Source organism: Triticum dicoccoides, chromosome 3B (assembly GCF_002162155.2).
Source record: "Triticum dicoccoides isolate Atlit2015 ecotype Zavitan chromosome 3B, WEW_v2.0, whole genome shotgun sequence".
Lineage (NCBI taxonomy): Eukaryota > Viridiplantae > Streptophyta > Magnoliopsida > Poales > Poaceae > Triticum > Triticum dicoccoides.
The window spans coordinates 93,931,030-93,951,096 of record NC_041385.1 but is presented as its reverse complement, the minus strand read 5'-3'; the positions used below and the strand labels follow the sequence as shown (position 1 = coordinate 93,951,096).

The 20,067-nt window shown below is 40.5% G+C and overlaps 1 long non-coding RNA gene across 1 annotated transcript; it reads right to left on the bottom strand.

Annotated features, from left to right (window-relative positions):
• Window positions 1–7,215: 7,215 nt before the first annotated feature.
• Window positions 7,216–8,053, bottom strand: LOC119280900. Its single transcript, XR_005138207.1, has 3 exons — window positions 7,715–8,053; window positions 7,531–7,627; window positions 7,216–7,397 (listed from the first exon to the last, which is right to left on the bottom strand). It is a non-coding gene; the product is annotated as an uncharacterized LOC119280900 (long non-coding RNA).
• Between the last annotated feature and the right edge of the window lie 12,014 nt (window positions 8,054–20,067).

Sequence of the window (20,067 nt, the reverse complement as noted above, 5' to 3'; positions counted from 1 at the left end):
CTACCTTCCCTTCTAGCGCTGCCGGCATCTGCACTCCGTTCGCCCAGCCGGCTCGGCCCCGAGCCCTCACCTCCTCTCCGCAGTGCACACTGGCGCGCACGCAGTCCCTCCCCCCCCGACGGCTTGCAGTACGTCTGTCGCGTTCGTGTAGCTTGCTCGCCTGCGTGCAGTCCGTCGCTGGATGGATGTAGATACACATCTGGATGCTCCATCCTTGCTCCCCGTGTGGCAGCCACATGAGGTTGAGATGGCGCCCGTCGGCTAGTAGGGCGTCGCCCCACTCCGGTTTGCTGAGGTTGATCACCTGAGCGGATCCAAGCTGCTACTCCCCTTCATCATCTCTGGTGCGGGAGGGTGTCGATGCAGTTCGTTTCCCTGTGCATTCAGTTCTTTTTTCCCTTTGTTTTCCATTTTTAGGGAAAGTTCATCTCGCGGCGGTTCACTGCTCATAGATTTTTGTTTTGTATAAAAAGTTAGAAACTTTGAGTGTGCGGTTGACTACTTACTTTGTTTTGGATGGAATTTTTATCAGTGCGTTGCAGTTTTTGGCTCATTGTGTGGTACATAAACTTTTGCAGTTCATGGGCTCACCGTGGGATGACCAAAAAAGATATCTCCGCAGTTTTGTCTACGGTCCAGTTCCGGCAGCTCGTCCTGTGCAGCTCGGTTTGCATAGGCACGCGGTTTGGTGTCTCATCCCGTGCATCTCAGGTTGTGTAGGCGTGCCGGTTGTACACGCGGTTTGATGTGTGTGCGTGTGAGAGTGGGTTGATATGTGTGTGTGAGTTTGTTCTGCACAAAAAACAGGATGTTTGGGAGTTAAAAAAACAAATGCAGTTTATTTGTAAAAACAAAACTTTTGTTTTTGAGTGGTGGTTGTGTTGTTTTTTCAGCACGTGTATATGAGTTTGTTAAAAGAAGTAGCTCATCTGGAATTGTGTTGGGGTTCATTTTTCTCAACCATGCGGTTCGCTTTCTCCGTCCGTGTAGATGTCGCTACCAAAAGACCCAAAAACTACAAAAGCGAAAAATAAATTATGCTATTCATTTGCCCATTTGATGAAGTGCGTTTTTCGACCTGAAGTAGTCGCTATTAAATTCCTATGTGGTTCACTTGGTAATACAGAAACAAAAACATCTCAAAAAGAAGCTCGCTTCTTATATTGGATGTAGTTCACTTGCTTGATCCCTGCGGTCCACTCGCCCGGTCTATGCACGTAAAAAAATTGAGTTTGAGAAAAGCTCAAGCGGTTCACTTTCGGTAGTGTCGCGGCGTGTTTACGGTAGTCTCGAGGTTCACTTTTCATAGTATTGCGGTTCACCAACACTCGACATGAAGTCCACTCCACCTCGTTTGGGAAAATTTACGTCCCACAAAAAAAATCATGCAGTGCACTTGTCTGTCTAATGAAGTGCGTTTTTAGTCTAAATAAGTGCATTTTTTTGTCAGATACAATATGGCCCATTTATGGTAGTCTCGAGGTTCACTTTTCATAGTCTTGCGGTTCACCAACACCCGACATGAAGTGCACTCCACATCGTTTAGGAAAATTACGTCCCACAAAAAAGAAATCATGCAATGCACTTGTTTGTCCGATGCAGTGCAATTTTTTGTCTAAAGAAGTGCGGCTTTCTGTCTGATGCAGTACATACCGATTTTGGTGTCGCGAAAAAACAAAGTATGTGCATTTTAGTAATTTTAAAACTGCTCTTCAAACATAAGGAATTAGAGAGCGTGTTCTACATGAAAAATTTGTTCCTCGTCGATATATTTATGACGATGTATCATTTGCATCATTCCACGGAGCGGTTTGGAAAAATTTACAAAAAAACGGCCGCTGCAACTCGTCGTTCGCCGCGCGATTTTCAAAATTAACTTAAAACTGTAAGGAATCTAAAAAATATTTCAACATATGAAAGTTGCGCCTCGTCCGTAGCATTCCAACGACGTAGCACATGCCTCGTTTCGACAAATGGTTCAAAAACTAGAGCGAAAACAGTAGCGAAAATTTGAATTATTTTGAAAAACAGAGTTCCACGATTTAGTAAATTTGAAACTGCTTTTAAACCATAACGAATTAGAGAAAATAATAGATATGAAAAAGATGGGCCTCGACAATATCTTTCCAACTGTGTATCATTTGCTTCATTAAGACGGGCGGTTTAGAAGAAATCGCAAAAAAACGGTCGCTGCCACTCGTCATACGCCGCATCATTTCCAAAACTACTCTTAAACCGTGAGGAATCTGGAAAAGTGTTCAAGATGGCGAAGGAGCGCCTAATCCATAGCTTTCCAACGGTGCATCACACGCCTCATTTCGACAAACACTTCAAAAACTAAAGCAAAAACAGTACCGAAAATTTGAATTATTTTGAAAAACAGAGTTCCGCGATTTAGTAAATTTTAAACTGCTCTTAAACCATAATGAATTAGAGAAAATAATGGATATGAAAAAGATGCGCCTCGATGATATCTTTCCAACGGTGTATCATTTGCTTCATTCAGACGAGCGGTTTAGAAGAAATTGCGAAAAAATGGTCGCTGCCACTCGTCATACGTCGCACCATTTTCAAAACTGCTCTTAAACCGTGAGGAATCTCGAAAAGTGTTCAACATGGTGAAGGAGCGCCTAATCCATAGCTTTTCAACGATATATTACACGCCTCGTTCCGACAAACGGTTAAAAAATTAGATAAAAAAACTACCAAAAAAACACATCATGCAGTTTTTTTACGACGGGAAGTTCACTCGTGTCAATACTGCAGCACGCTTGGTTCAAACAATGACGTGCACTTGCGTTGAGCGTGCAATGCGGAAGTGTTATCAGAATAGTTATTCTGCTAATATTTGCATAATAAACCGGCTATATATATATATATGGAAAATCCATGTTACCACCCGGTGGTAGTTATTCCACATGTTTCATATACTAGCATGTGGTACTATATATACTATTTTATTATTTTAAATATGTTCATATACTATATCTAAGATATTTCAAAACAAGTTACATGAAAAAATTGCACATGAGCCCATAATTTTTGTTATATTTGTAAAATACGTACATATTTGTACGTAAAAAAGAGGATACTCAAAAAATGGTACATAGTACGTAAGAATTTATATATATACTACCTAATCATTATTATATACTACATACTACACATATATACTCTCGATTTTGATAGATACTACATACAACATACAAAACGCAGGTGGTGGAAAAAACGTATTTTTGGAATAATTTCTGTATACTTTATCGGAATGGGGCAAACAATATACCGCTGAAAAGCTACGGAAAATGCGAAACTTTTACATGTTGATGGTTTTCTCTAATACCTAGCCATTTTCAAGTAATTGCGAAAATGGAGAGATCATTCGTTCTGCCTTTATCGCGAAACCGATTCTTCAAAAATTTACCGCATGAAGAACCTGAACTTCTCGGCACGTGTACTTGAACTTCACTCTGTTTTTCACGTGCTTTTTTTGCTAGTATATCTCTATCCACTGCTCCTATCTCTCTATCCACTCACCGGAATTGAGCAAGTGATATACCGATGGAAAGCTGCTGTAAACACGCAACTTTCCCGTGTTGATCATTTTTTCATACTCGCAACGATTTTAAAAGTTTTTTATCTGAAATTCATTCAGCATAGTAGTTGAACTTCATGCTGTTCCACATTGAACTTCTGTGACGTATTTTTGTTTGTACACATGCCTGAACTTCCCTCTGTACAAACCCGACCTTCGGGCTATCTTCACAATCGTGTCTCCCCGCGTGAATTATTTTGGTTAGTAGTGTTCTATATGATGTTAGTGTAATCTAAAATCGTTTTTTAGCAACTAACTACTGGTTTTAAATAGGAATCTCGCTTGTGGGCGGATTTTGCTCTCGGGTTGTGATGAAATTGCGTTTTTTGCAATTTTACTGCCTGAGTTGTTCGACCTGAACTTCTCCCATTGCTAGGTTGAACTTCCATCAATATTGCCTGAATGGGGCTTGCGATATACTGTTGGAAAGCTATGGTCATCAATATCATGACCCAACTTAAATTTTTGGCAAAATGTAAGCGCTTTAAGAGCAGTTTTGAAAACCGTTTTTTCTTCATACAAAAAACGTGAATCGTATTTTCGATCGCATTCCTAAACCATTTATCGGAATGAGGCATATAATATGGCGTTGGAAAGCTGCTACAAAACCGCTCCTTCCACATGTTGAAAGTTTTCTCCAATTCTTTATGGTTTAAGAGTAATTTGGAAAGTTGTAAAATTTCGCAAACCGAACAACTGAGTTCGTATTTTCGATGTCATTTCTAAACGGCTAATCGAATTGAGGCAAATGATATTGCGTTGGAAATCTTCTGAAAATGTGCTACTCTTTCATTTTGAAAGTTTTTCCTAATTTTGAATGGTTTAAGAGTAGTTTAGAAAATGGTACAAGTCCTACCAAGTTTGTATTTTCAAGCTCATTTTTTAAGCGTGCATCTGAATGCAGCAAATGATATGGCGTTGGAAAGGTTGAACAAATGCGAAACTTTTTGGTATGTATTGTTTCTCCTAATTCTTGACGGTTATAAGTCAGTTTCGAAATGGTGAAAAATGAATTTTGCTGTATTTTTTACAAACTTTATCGGAATGGCGCAAAAAGTATACCGTTGAAAAGCTACGAAAAATACGAAACTTTTTCATGTTGATTGTTTTCTCTGATTCCTAGCCGTTTTTAAGTAATTACAAAAATGGTGAGATCATTCGTTTTGCCTTTATCACGAAACTGATTCTTCAAAAATGCACCGCGTGAAGAACCTTAACTTCTTGGCATGTGTACTTGAACTCCACTCTGTTCTTCACGTGTTTTTTTGGCTCGCATCTCTCCACCCACTCACCGAAATTGATCAAGTGATATACCGATGGAAAGCTACTGTAAACACACAACTTTCCCGTGTTAATCATTTTTTCATACTTGCGACGGTTTTAAAAGTTTTTCATCCGAAATTCATTCGGTGTAATAATTGAACTTCCTGTTGTTTCCACGTTGAACTTCTTGCTGTTTTCACTCTGACGTATTTTTAATAACAAGGAAAATTTGAGTTTTCTATAATCATCGAACTTCTCCATCTTTTTAATATGGCCTTCTTGGTTTTATTTCTTAATCATTTTTTATGAATAAAATATTTTAAGACACCAAAACAACATTTTTGTGTGTGTTTTTGCATTGGTTTGCACATCAAACCGCGTTATCTTTAGAAATTGAACTTCTCCTTTTCTTTTTATTTTCTTTCAACATTGTTTAGCACGTCGAACCACGTCATCTTTAGAAATTGAACTTCTCCTTTCTTTTGGTTGATATTAAAAAGTCAGAAGAAAATAAAACCAGTAAGTCCATATTAAAAAGATGAAGAAGTTCGATGAGTATAGAAAACTCAGGTTTTCCTTGTTATTAAAGAATGGAAACAAGAAGTTCAAAAATAAAATAACAAGAAGTTCAAATATTAAAAATAGAGCGCTTCAAAATTCATAAAAAAGATTAAGAAAATCAGATTAAAAATTCATAAAAAAATTCAAATATTTTCACGTAACCGAGAGAAGATCAGGTTAATTGAACTTCATACTTTTATTTTTCCTAGAAACATAAAGAATTTTGGTTTCCATATACATCGAACTACTTCCGTTTTAATTTGAACTTGTTGATTTTATCTACTTGGTACCAGGGAAAATCTAAGTTTTTTGATAAATATCGAATTTCTCTATTTTTGTAATTTGGACTTCTTGGTTTATTTCCTTTAGTAATGGAAATATTTGAGTTTTTTAATAAATATTGGACCTTCCGTTTTTTCAGCTTGAACTTCTAGATTTTTTTGTAACTTTAGAAATGATGGAAGTACTTTTTTATGAATTTTGAACTTCTTTATTTTTTAAAATCAGACTTCTTGTTTTTAATTTTTTGAAATTCTTGTTTTCATTCTTTAATAACAAGAAAATCTGACTTTTGTATAATCATCGAACCGATCCTCCTTCTTAATTTGGACTTCTTGGTTTTATTTCTTTTAGTAACGAAAAAAAAATCCTTTTTTAATAAACATCGAGCCACTTATTTTTGTTTTAAATTTGAAGCTCTAGTTTTTTTGAAACCTTTTAGGTACATTTCCTGAATGGCGGGTTTGATTTTTTCAAATCTCCCGAATTCGGTTTATTATATGCATGAACTTTTCTGAAGTACAATACTTGAAAAATAAATTTAATTATCATTGTGTTACGTGTGAGCTCTGCATTTTTACTCCTCAGAGACGCCACGTTTTTACTCCTTGGGGACGACCATATAAGCATCAGGAACCAAAGAACATGTACTTTTCAGTACATCCTTTTCAGAAATGCATCCTTTTCTCTATGCAAACTTCAACCTTTTTATATGAACCTCATTGTGAATAGTGTTACTCGTGGGATGGGTATTTGAATTTTTAGTTTTTTAAACGGGGAAATCAGTTTTTTATAATTTTGTTTGAGATGTTCCAATTTTTTTAATTTGAACTTCTTCGTTTTATTTTTTTAGTAACAACAAACATTTGAGTTTTTTTATAAACCTTGAAATTCTCTATTATTTTAATTTGAACTTCGTAGTTTTATTCGTAGAAAATAAAAAAAATCATTTTTTAATAAACATCAAACATAAAAAAAAAGATTGTTGAGAGCTCCGGCGACATGAGCAATGACTGTTGCAACACTCTGCATGAGCCATCTCTACAACACTCATCCTTACTGGCATTAACACAAAACAACTGGAAAAGCATGTACAAGTGAGCAGAGAGTTTGAGCAGTTGAGCAGAGATGACACGAGTTCGTGGCAGCCGTAGGACCGGAAGGCCCGGAGGGCCACAAGTAGCGTTGGGGAGAAGATGGAGTGTGCGGGTCGTAGTGGGGCTGAGCTGCTGGCGTCGCTTTGCAGTAGTGCAGGAACGTCAGAGGCAAAGAAGACCGAAATGCCGGTGAGGCGATGCAGCGCGACAGTGGGCAAGAAGACACCTGTGAAGCTGTAGTTGTTAGTGCAAAGCATGCCAGTGCACCTCCATTTTTCTCCTGTAGCTTCTTATTCCTTCTCCGCCACGATGCCTATTAGAAATCTGAAAAAGTGTAAGTCTTGCAGGCATAAGAACAAACAAATATAAGCGTCCACTTCCAAAGCACATGCACGATTTCAGGATCTTTTGTCGAGGCCCTCTCTCCATCAAGTAGAATCTCACACGGGATGAAATTTGGTTCAAGCGAAAAGACAAATGTGATTCCAGGGAGCTACATGGAATTCTTTTTGCAACATAGAATTCTCCTGCTCTTGCCGACATAGTACTTAGAAGCAGTTTGGTCAGGCAACAAGATTTTGTTTTTGCAGAACTGCATAATTCACCTACTCAAGAAGAAACAAAAAACATTCACTAAGTCCATGAAACAACAACAGCAGCATAGTGCACCTACTCAAAAAGAAACAAAAAATGTTCAGTACGTCCATGAAACAACAGCAGCATAGTTCACGAACGTACATCACCTGCTCTTCGTTTCTTCCTCTAGCAATATAGTCGAACGTCCGTGTTCCATCCTTTGGCATCACCATCATTGTCCCCGTTGTGTGCCAGAAGCCTACCAGCAATCAGCACGATGACTCTCGAGGAGAAACAAGGAAGCGGTGGCACACACATGAACGGGCGTGTATGTGAAGGGGCTCACCAGAGCCCAAAGATGACCGATCTCGCTGGAGGAGGGCAGAGGAGGTGGTCTCCATGGGCTACCCAGGGAAGCAGCGGGGAGGAGGATCCCGACCCTGAATCCACTGACTGTACGCCGTCGCGGCCGCTGGGCCAACCCTCGGCGTCACTGAGAGCTCGGGCAGAGGAGACGACGCTGGAGGGATCAGCGGTCTGGCGCGGGAGAAGTCTTCACGGAGACCAGCTGCAGGTCGTTGCCTCCTCCAGCTGAAGGTCAACGGCTCCTCCGCATGTGTACTGGTGGTCCCCGGCGAGTGAAGGATCCTCGTCGGATTTGGCGACCCTCGAGGTGCTCCGGGAGGTGGTGCAGCGGCGTCTCCACCGGATCCGCTGGGAGCAGGGGTGCGGCCGGGGGCGGGGTGGCCACGGCGGTGTCGGTGGGGAGCAGGGCGGCGGCGGCGGTGCCGGCCGAGGGTGGGGCGGCGGCGGCGGTGCCGGCCGGGGGCGAGGTGGCCACGGTGTCGCCTGCTGGGGGCGGGTGCAGCGATTGGATCGGGGAGGTAGGTGGTGCGGCAGTGGGGTATATATATATATATATATATAGCCGCGCCCCTACCCCTGGCCCGCCGGTGAACCACCGCCCCTGGCCCAGCGCGCCTCTCAGGGCCCGGCCGCCGCGCGCCTCGCGGTCGACGCGGGCCCTCCAGCCGCCGCGGGCCACGCCCACACACCCTAAGCCTCGCCACAAGATGCAGGTCTCCCCCGAGCGCTGCCGCCCGATGCAGGTCGCCCTTAGCGCCTCCACGCACGGATCCGGATGAAGCCGGCGAGATCCAGCACCTCATCCCCTCGCCCACCTGCTCCTCCATCTCTAGGTCCGGCCCAATCCTCCTCCTCGCCCGCCGGCCAACTCGTCGGCCGCTGCCCCGTCCTGTCCCCGCTGGCATCCTCCTGGTGAGCCATGGCTCCGCCCTCTCCTCCACTCCACACGCCTCCACCGGGCCCTACCACCATCCAGCGCACCACCACCTTGGCACATCTGCGCAGCTCCTCCCCTTCCCGCGGATGCCACCGACAAGATCAAGCTCCAACATCCGCCTTCTCCCCAGCTACCCCTGGCAAGGCCCCCCCGCCACCATGATGCCTCTCCTTGCATTGGGATTTTGCAATCGTAGCATGGTAGCGTCCAGTTGGTTCGGCACCGCCACCCACAAGACGTTCAACTTCACATCACTGGGCTGTTCGCTGATGCGTTGGTCCTGATGAGACATGAAGTACTCCCTCGGTGTTCTTCTGCACCTACCCAAGCCCCCATGGATCCCAGTACCTTGTTCTCTTCTTTTTTTTGGAATTGAAGTTCAGATAGAACAGAGGAAGAAAAGTTAAGATAGATCTTGCATATAAATTCAGAAGAATGTTGTTCATACAGTGATTGCCTTTCCATTATAAATGTACGTACATGTTTATGCTGCGCACCACCGCTGCCTGCAACCCGCCTGACGTGGCCGCTCAAACTTCCCATCGCCGGCGGCCGCGACGTCAATTGCGGCTAGATGAAGATGCAAAAATGGTGGTACGCACTAAAACAAATCCTCCCGGTGGTCCGTCAGTAGCAGAGGGTAGTTCAGTTACTTGTTCTTGCAGATGCTAGAGTAATTTCCTTCAGTCCACACTGAGCAGAGGTCATGGCATCTATTTTTTTTATTTTTTCTGTATGAAAATTTATGCAAAGTAAGGAATGGTTTGGCTGGATGAGCAGTTCTAGTTGAGTTCTCCCTACGGATACTTCGAGTTATATTTCCAAGTATTAAGTTCCCTTTGATATTTGATTAGTACTCCACCTTGCAAGCAAAGATGCTCTAAAAATCAAACACGTGATGTTTAATACACCACGGCTCAAGTTCTCTGTTATTTTCTGTTGAAGGTCATCAGTTGGGCACAAGGCGCACGAGGACGGTTGCCCGGACCTGACCTGTATCCATTCTGCCTCCGTCCGAACCATGTCAGCCATGCGTCCGTCGACTTCGTCCATCCCTGAGCACCTCTTCCACACAATCAACCGCACATACACATATACACATGTACTCGTATACTTGTACTTCATAGCTTCTGAACTCTCTGAATTTGTATGCATGTTTTCTGGTGCATGTCATTGCATAGCTCCACCACTGTATTTAGAATTTCAGTCAATGCTTAAACTTGATAAAAAAGAGCAAGAAACAGTGACAAATGATGTGTGTTTTTCAGGGAAGTGAGCTGAGAATTTAGATGTTCCTTTCATAATATTGAGGGCATCGATCAAGCTAGTATATTGTCGTTAAAAACTAGTATGATGTTATGTATTCATGGTTGTAGGAAGGATGGTTTCTACGTCAAAAGTATGTGGTAGTTGTGTGTGCGTGCGCGCGCGCGTGCGTTTCTGTGTGTGCTTGTGTGATGGGTGTGTCCTTTTATATTATTCATATGTAAAAAGGAAAAAAAAGTCTCATATATGAGATAAGCAATAAGTTAAAAAAATGTAATAATGAATAAATTTTTCTCCATGAAAATTCTCATATTCTTAAAATAAAGACCAAGAAGTTTAAGTAAAAAAAAGAAGAATTTGATGTCTATTCAAAAGTTAAGATTTTTCGTGTGTCAAAATGATTTTCAACCAAGAAGTTGAAATTATAATAATCAAGGAGTTCAATGTTTATAGAAAAAATTGAACTTCCCCGGTACTTAGAAAACAGGAACTTCAAATTGTGTATTACTATCCAATGTGCATGCATAATTTCTACGTGTATGTGTTTATACGCCATGGGCAGGCTATGTTCTTATTCAGTAGGTTCCCAAAATAATAAAAACCAAGTAATATATATGTAAGTCCAAAAGAATAAAAAAAATCAACAAACAAACCCATGGGTATTGTGAAAGAAAAACTTTGAGTTAACATGATGAGAAACGAAAAGTTCAAGGATGTAACCTTGGGAGGTTCAGAAAAGAAGTTAAAAAAGGTTAGATGTTTATTGTAAAACTATGATTTTCCCCATTACTAAAGAATAAACCAAGTAATTCAAATTAAGAAATAGAGCAATTCAAATTACAAAATAGTGAAGTTCAAATTGAAATAACGCAGTGGTTTGATGTTTATTACAAACCTAGGATATTTCCTGTTACAAATTATTAACACCAAGAAGTCCAAATTAAAAAAAACAAGAAGTTCAATTTTTAAAAAATAGAGTAGTTCTGTATATGAAAAAGTCAGGTTTTCCTCGTTACTAAAAAATAAACCAAGAAATTCAATTTCAAAAAATGGTGTAGTTTGATATTTATTACAAAAACTTGATTTCCATTACTAACGAATAAACCAAGACGTTCAATTCGAAATAATGAAGAAGTTCGACAATTACTAAAAAAACTACAATTTTGATTATTTATAAAAACAATGTAGAAAGTGTAAGTGAACAGTATTATGCTCACAAATGGGAATTGTGATTTGATTATTTGTTCATGTGAATGAATGCATTTTGTGTATCAAACAAAAATTACGTGTTGGTTATCATGTGTCATAGCAACTTAGTTTTTGGAATCTTTGGATGTACGGTTTATCATTCAGGAAAGTACATGTTGCAAAAAAATCCTCTCTAGTTATAAACAAACATGCACTTTGTATAAGCCCATTCACAAAAATAAATCATTGCGAGAAAAGAAGTGCACCGATAAAAAAATATGTTAGCCTTCAGAAAACATAATAAGTTGAAACTAATATGACAGCTCAATTTGATGTTTATAAAAAAACAAGAAGTTCAAGTTAAAATAACTAAATGGTTTAATGTTTATAAAAAATGTTTTTTCTAAACCCTAAAAATAAAAACCAAGAAGGTCAAATTGAAATAATAGAGAAGTTCAATTTTTATATAAAAAACACATTTTCTCCATTTCTAGCAAGACCCCTAGAAGTTCAAAATTAAGTAACGAAGTGGTACAATATTTCCTCTTAGTGGTCACATATTGTGTTTCTTTTTGTAAAAAATGTGTATTCCAACTTTTAAAAAATAGAGGAGTTTGATATAAAAACTCGGAATTCCCTAATTATGAAAGAATAAATCCAACACATTCAAATTAAAAAATGGGAGTAGTTTGATGTTATTTAAAAAATAACAAAAAATGTTTTTCACAAATTAAAACAAAGAAGTTCAAATTAAAATAAGCTAGAAGTTCGAAATTTGTAAAAACCTAAGGTTTACATGTTAGAAAAAGAAGGTGATATTTCAAAAACCGAGTAGTTCAAAAAAATTCATAAAAATGGATTTCCCCTCTTTTCAAGAAATACCTAGAAGTTCAATTTCCAATTACTAGGGCTTTTCTAGTTACTAATGAACAACACCAAGAAGTCCTAATTAAAAACAAGAAGATTTTTGACGTTTATAAACAACTTAGATTTTCTCGAATACTAAAGATTAAAAGCAAGAAGTTCAACATAAAAAATGGTGTATTTCAATGTGTATAAAAAAACCAGGTTTTCTCGTCACTAATGAATAAAACCAAGAAGCTCAATTGGAAAAAACAGAGTAGATTTATATTTATTTGAATTTTTTTTAGATTTTTCCAGTTACTAAAGAATGAAAACAATAATTTCAATTTGAAATAACGAAGAAGTTTGATGTTTCTGAAAACCCTGCAGTTTTCACATTTCTAAAAATACACAATGAAGTTAAAATATAAAGGTAGAGCAGTTCAATATCTATAAAAAACCTTGAGATTTTCACGTAACCGAGAGAAGTTCAGATTGAAAACTATCAGAAGTTCACGTACTACATGGTGTGCATTTTATATTAAAAAATAATGAAAAGGCAAAGGCTAAAAGTTGTATTGATAGAAGTTCAAGTGCTCACCCCGAGAAAGTTAAAAATTTAAAGAATGGAAATCAGGAAGTAGAATTTTTTCCATTACTAAAAGAAATAAAACCAGAAAGTCCATATTAAAAAGATGGAGAAGTTCGATGATTATAGAAAACTTAGATTTTCCTTGTTAAGTTCAACTTTTAAAAATAGAGCGCTTCAAAAAAGATTAAGAAATGAAACCAGGAAGTCCATATTATAAAGATGGAGAAGTTCGATGATTATAGAAAACTCAGACTTTCCTCGTTATTAAAGAATGGAAGGAAGAAGTTCAACTTTTAAAAATAGAGCGCTTCAAAATTTCATAAAAAAGATTAACAAAAAAACCAGGAAGTTCATATTAAAAAGATGGAGAAGTTCGATGATTATAGAAAACTCAGATTTTTCCTCGTTATTAAAGAATGGAAACAAGAAGTTCAAAAATAAAATAACAAGATGTTCAATTTTTAAAAATAGAGTGCTTCAAAATTCATAAAAAAAGGATTGAGAAATTTAAATTAAAATTCATAAAAAAGTTTGAATATTTTCACGTAAGCGAGAGAAGTTCAGATTAATAACTGTCAGAAGTTCGCATACTACACGGTGTGCATTTTGTATTAAAAAATAATAAAATAACAAAGACTAAAAGTTTTGTTGTTATGAGTTCAAGTCCTCGGTCGGAGAAAGTAAAAAAAATTATTGTGAGAGAGGTTTGTCAAAAGGAATATCAATCGTGTAACACTGATGAATGGATGAGAAAATTACAAACGAAAATACGTCACAGAAGTTCAACGTGAAAACATCAGGAAGTTCAACTACTACACTGAATGAATTTCAGATGAAAAACTTTTAAAACCGCCGTGAGTATGGAAAAATGATCAACACGGGAAAGTTGCGTGTTTACAACAGCTTTTCATTTGGATATTAATTGCTCAATTCCGATGAGTGGATGAAGAGCTACGAGAAAAAAAAGTACGTGAAAAATAGAGTGAAGTTCAGGTAGACATACCGAGAAGTTCAAGTTCTTCATGCGGTGCATTTTCGGAGAATCTGTTTCGTGACAAAGCCAGAACGCATGATGTTGTTGTTTTCAAAATTACTTGAAAATCGCTAGGAATCAGAGAAAACCGTCAACACAAAAAAGTTTCACACTTTCCATAGATTTTCAAGGGTATATTATTTGCCCCATTCCGATAAAGTTTGTAGAAATTATGGCCAAAAAATGTTTTTAGCCATTTTCAAAATTGACTTAAAACCATAAGGAATTGGGAGAAACAATACATACATAAAAGTTTCGCATTTCCTCAGGATTTCCAACGCCATATCATTTGCTGCATTCGGACATACAGTTCAAAAATTAGCTCAAAAATACAAATTCGGCGGAACTTGTATCGTTTTCTAAATTACTTTTAAACCGTTCAAAATTAGAAAACACTTTCAACATTATAAAGTTGCGCATTTTCAAAAGCTTTCCAACGCCATATAATTTGCCTCATTTGTATTAGCCGTTTAGAAATGCCATCAAAAATACGAACTCGGCTGTTCGGTTTGCAAAATTTTGCGATTTTCCAAATTACTCTTTAACCATAGAGAATTATAGAAAAGTATCAACATGTGGAAGGAGCGGTTTTGCAGCAGCTTTCCAACGCCATATTATTTGCCTCATTCCGATAAACGGTTTAGAAATGCGATCGGAAATACGGTTCACATTTTTTGTGTGAAGAAAAAACGGTTTTTCAAAACTGCTCTTAAACCGCTTACATTTTGCCAAAAATTCAACTTGGGTCATGATAGTCGTGTACATAGCTTCTAACCATATATCACAAGCCCCATTTGGACACTTTTTTAGCTGAAGTTCAACCTAGTACTCACGGAAGGTCAGGTTGGGTAACTCAGGAAGTTCAGGTTGTGATCAGAATATTATTCTGATCCCGTGATCAGAATAGTGTTTATATATATATATATATATATATATATATATATATATATATATATATATATATATATATATATACTCTTATACCAAGAAAACATCCATAAGAGCCATGAAACCACTTTTCCACCACCGCAACCTTCTGTACCCATGAGATCCCATATAGGGGCCTTTTCCGGCGTCCTGCCAGAGGGGGATTCGATCACAGAGGGCTTCTTCATCAACACCATTGCCTCTCCAATGAAGCGTGAGTAGTTTACCACAGACCTACGGGTCCATAGCAAGTAGCTAGATGGCTTCTTCTCTTTCTCTTTGATTCTCAATACCATGTTCTCCTCGATGTTCTTGGAGATCTATTCAATGTAATATTCTTTTGCGGTGTGTTTGCCGAGATCCGATGAATTGTGGATTTATGATCAGATTATCTATGAATATTATTTGGTTCTTCTATGAATTCTTATATGCATGATTTGATATCTTTGTAAGTCTCTTCAAATTATCGGTTTAGTTTGGCCTACTAGGTTGATCTTTCTTGCAACGAGAGAAGTGCTTAGCTTTTGGGTTCAATCTTGCGGTGTCCTTTCCGAGTGACAGTAGGGGCCGCAAGGCACATATTGTATTGTTGCCATCGAGGATAAAAAGATGGGATTTTCATCATATTGCTTGAGTTAATTCCTCTACATCATGTCATCTTACTTAATGCGTTACTCCGTTCTTTATGAACTTAATACTCTAGATGCATGCTGGATAGCGGTTGATGTGTGGAGTTAATAGTAGTAGATGCAGAGTCATTTCGGTCTGCTTGACACGGACGTGATGCCTATGTTCATGATCATTGCCTTAGATATCGTCATAACTTTATGTCAATTGCTCGGCAGTAATTTCTTCACCCACCGTAATATTTGCTATCTTGAGAGAAGCCACTAGTGAAACCTATGGCCCCTGGGTCTCTTTTCCATTATATTGAATCTCTTTTACATCTTACTAGTTTCCGATCTACTATTTTGCTTTTACTTTCCGTTCTATAATCCAAAAATACCAAAAATATTTACTTTACCATTTATCTATCTCTATCAGATATCACTTTTGCAAGTGACGTGAAGGGATTGACAACCCCTTTATCGCGTTGGGTGCAAGTTGTTGATTGTTTGTGCAGGTATTCGGTGGCTTGTGCGTTGTCTCCTACTGGATTGATACCTTGGTTCTCAAACTGAGAGAAATACTTACACTACTTTGCTACATCACCCTTTCCTCTTCAAGGGGAAAACCAACGCAAGTTCAAGAGGTAGCAATAAGGATTTTTGGTGCCGTTGCCGGGGAGATCTACGTCAAGTCAAGCCATACCAAGTACCCATCATAAACTCTTCTCCCTTGCATTACATTATTCGCCATTCGCCTCTCGTTTTCCTCTCCCCCACTTATAAAAGGGTTTTCGAAAACCTTTGCCTTTTTCTTTGCCACTCTCCCGTTCTTCTTTTTCGCTTGCTTCTTGTGTGCTTGTGTGTTGGATTGTTTGCTTTGTCACGATGGCTCAAGATAATACCAAATTGTGTGACTGTCCCAATACCAACAACAATGATTTTATTAGCACTCCGATTGCTCCCACTACTAATGCTGAATCTTGTGAAATTAATGCCTCTTTGCTGAATCTTGTTATGAAAGATCAGTTTTCTAGCCTTCCTAGTGAAGATGCCGCATCCCATCTAAACAATTTCGTTGATTTGTGTGATATGCAAAAGAAGAAAGATGTGGATAATGATATTGTTAAATTGAAACTATTTCCGATTTCGCTTAGAGATCGTGCTAAAACTTGGTTTTCATCTTTGCCTAAAAATAGTATTGATTCGTGGATAAGTGTAAAGATGCTTTCATCTCTAAGTATTTTCCTCCCGCTAAGATAATCTCCCTTAGGAACGATATTATGAATTTTAAGCAACTTGATCATGAGCATGTTGCACAATCTTGGGAGAGGATGAAATTGTTGATACTTTATTGCCCTACACATGATTTGAATTTGTGGATGATTATACAAAATTTTTATGCCGGATTAAAATTTTCTTCTAGAAATCTTTTAGATTCGGCCGCAGGCGGCACTTTTATGGAAATCACTTTAGGAGAGGCTACTAAGCTCCTAGATTATTATGGTTAATTATTCTCAATGGCACACCGAAAGATCCACTTTAAAAATGTTCATGCGATTGAAGAGATTAATCTTTTGAGTGGAAAGCGTTGGGGAACGCAGTAATTTCAAAAAATTCCTACGGTCACGCAAGATATATCTAGGTGATGCATAGCAACGAGGGGGAGAGTGTGTACATGTACCCTCATAGACCAAAAGCGGAAGCGTTATGTAACACAGTTGATGTAGTCGAACATCTTTGCGATCCAACTGATCAAGTACCGAACGCACGGCACCTCCGCGATCTGCACACGTTCAGCTCGGTGACGTCCCTAGAACTCTAGATCCAGCTGAGGCCGAGGGAGAGTGTCATCAGCACGACAGTGTGGTGACGGTGATGATGAAATTACCGGCGCAGGGCTTCGTCTAAGCACTACGACGATATGACCGAGGTGGAAAGATGTGGAGGGGGGCACCGCACATGGCTAAAGATCAACTTGTGTGTCTTTGGGGTGCCCCCTCCCTCGTATATAAAGGAGGGAGGATGAGGCGGGCCAAGGGTGGTGCGCCCAAGGGGCGGAGTCCTACTCCAAGTAGGAATCACCCCTCCTTTCCTATTCCCACAAGGAGAAGGCGGGAAGGAGGAGGAAGAGAGAAGGAAGGAGGGGGGCGCCGCCCCCTCCCCTTGTCCAATTCAGACTAGGGCAAGGGGGGCGCGCGCCACCTCCTGGCCGGCCCTCTCTCTTGTCCCTAAGGCCCATGAGGCCCAATAGCTTCCGGGGGGGGGGGGGGTGTTCCGGTAACCCCCGGTACTCCGGTTTTATTCGGAACTTCTCCAGAACACTTCCGGTGTCGAACATAGCCGTCCAATATATCAATCTTTATGTCTCGACCATTTCAAGACTCCTCGTCATGTCCATGATCACATCCGGGACTCCGAACAACCTTTGGTAGATCATACCACATAAACTCATAATACCAATCATCATTGAACGTTAGGCGTGCGGACCCTATGGGTTCGAGAACTATGTAGACATGACCAAGACTCATCCCCGGTCAATAACCAATAGCGGAACCTGGATGCTCATATTGGTTCCTACATATTCTATGAAGATCTTTATCGGTTAAACCGCATAAGAACATATGTTGTTCCCTTTGTCATCGGTATGTTACTTGCCCGAGATTCGATCATCGGTATCATCATACCTAGTTCAATCTCGTTACCGGCAAGTCTCTTTACTCGTTCTGTAATACTTTATCCCGCAACTAACTCATTAGTCACAATGCTTGCAAGGCTTATAGTGATGAGTATTACCGAGAGGCCCAGAGATACCTCTCTGAAACACGGAGTGACAAATCCTAATCTCGATCTATGCTAACCCAAAAAATACCTTCAGAGACACCTGTAGAGCACCTTTATAATCACCCATTTACGTTGTGACATTTGGTAGCACAGAAAGTGTTCCTCCGGTATTCGGGAGTTGCATAATCTCATAGTCCGAGGAACTTGTATAAGTCATGAAGAAAGCAATAGCTATGAAACTGTAACGATCATAATGTGTGACACCCCAAAAATTTGGCCTTGTTTTATTTAAAATTTTGCCAGGAATTAAAACTTTGGATTTCTGAGCTCCATTTTGATTTTTTTTAAATCATTTCCTTCCCTGTTATGATGAGTTTTTCCCAGAGAGAAAACTTTTCAATTATGTTGTTGGACTTGTTTAACCTCTCAAGAAAAACTTTGCTGTTATCAGTGTAACTAATTAAATAATTAAATTGCTTGATATTTACTTTCTTGAAAATAGTTTTTTTTCAAGGTTAAATGGCCATATTTGAACTACAACCATTTGTTGGACTCACTTAAAATTTCCACAAAAATTTGGAGATGTCATGTGATGTTTTTAAATCACTATTATGCAAAAATATATTTCATTCATAAAATATTTTGAGCCCTGCACTCAATTTTTCTTCTCTGGTCCAGAGTGCATTTTGCACTACAACCTATTTAAATATTTCTTTAAAACTTCTACCAAAATTAAGGGAGGTCAGTAGGAGCCTATTGTTTCACTTTGTGCAAAAAACCTATTTATGTTCTTTGAAAGATTTGAGTGGATCAACCTCATTTCCATTCTGGTCCAATTTGAGGATTTGTACAGCAACCACCATTTTAGTTGCTCCTATACCCTTGATTATTTCTCCTACTTGTAGTCCCCCATGTTAAACCCTTAAGTCCAAGAGCATGCACCTTTTGGATCATTTTCGGTTCATGAAATAATGTCATTTATTTCCTGTCCAGAATTGGGGTTTTGTAAAACTTGCGCTAGCAAGTTTCCCCTTTTGTCCAACTAACCACACCACCCTCTTATTCTTCTAAAGAGACCCCCATCTGGAGTTTTTGGCCACTCCAAGACATGCCTAAGTGCCCTTGGCATTTGGTCAAACACCTGGTGTGCCTGATCAGTTTTGACATGATTTTTGTTTTGCACTGTGACCTTGCACCTTTGATCAAACCAGCATGTCCACTAGACTCCCCGTTCCTCCTAACCTAGGTCTGTTAATTGCCAGCCTCGACCGCGACCTCTAGCGTGCTCCGGCATAGTGTCGAACACGTCCCGTGCACGCCCGGAGCGCGAGCAGAGCGCGCGTATTGCAGCCCCGCACCCGAGCCGACACGCCGGCCCCACGGCTTTGGCTCGCTCTGCAGCACCACGCCACGCGCTCCCCTCCTCGCAGCAACGCGCCAAGCAGCCCCCGCCGCGCCCGGCAGGCCAAGAGCTAGCCGCCGCCGCCCGACAGCCCTGCGCCGTGCAGCACCGCCCAAGCCAACCCGGCTCGCCACCTGGCCCCTGGAACAGTGCCCTCTCGTCCACTAGCTCTTGCCGTCATCCCCAGCCGCGCCACGTTGCCCTGCAAGCTACAGCGAGGCGGTTCGCCGGAGAGCTTATCCGGCCGCCGCGGAACCGACCTCGACGAGCTATAAGAGGAGGCCCCGAGCCACCCCGGGCACGCAGGAAACCTTAGAGTGCTCCCCTAGTCCTCCCATGGCAGCCAATCGACTCGGGGGAGGTCTTCATCCCCATCTCCGGCAATGGCGGCCGCCACCACTGCCCCGGCCAATTCGGCACCACCAGGGCCTCCCACTCTTCGTTCTCTCCACCAAGAACCCCCTCATCCTCCCGTAAACCTTTCCCCAACTCCATTTCGATCGAGAACCACCGCCGCCCCGAAACCACTTTGCACCGAAACCTCCCTCCGCCGCGAAGCTCACCGCCGACGACTTCTTCCACCACTGTCGACCCCTCGACCACCGGGAGAAACGCCCCAGCCGTGCGGATCCATCCTCGCCCTCCAGAGGCCGCGAGGAGCCGCCGCTCGCCGGCGTTGGTCACCGGAGTCCCGCCTCCGCTCGGGACAGAGGAAGAAGGAGGAGGGCGGACTGGTCAAACCTGACCAGTGGGCCA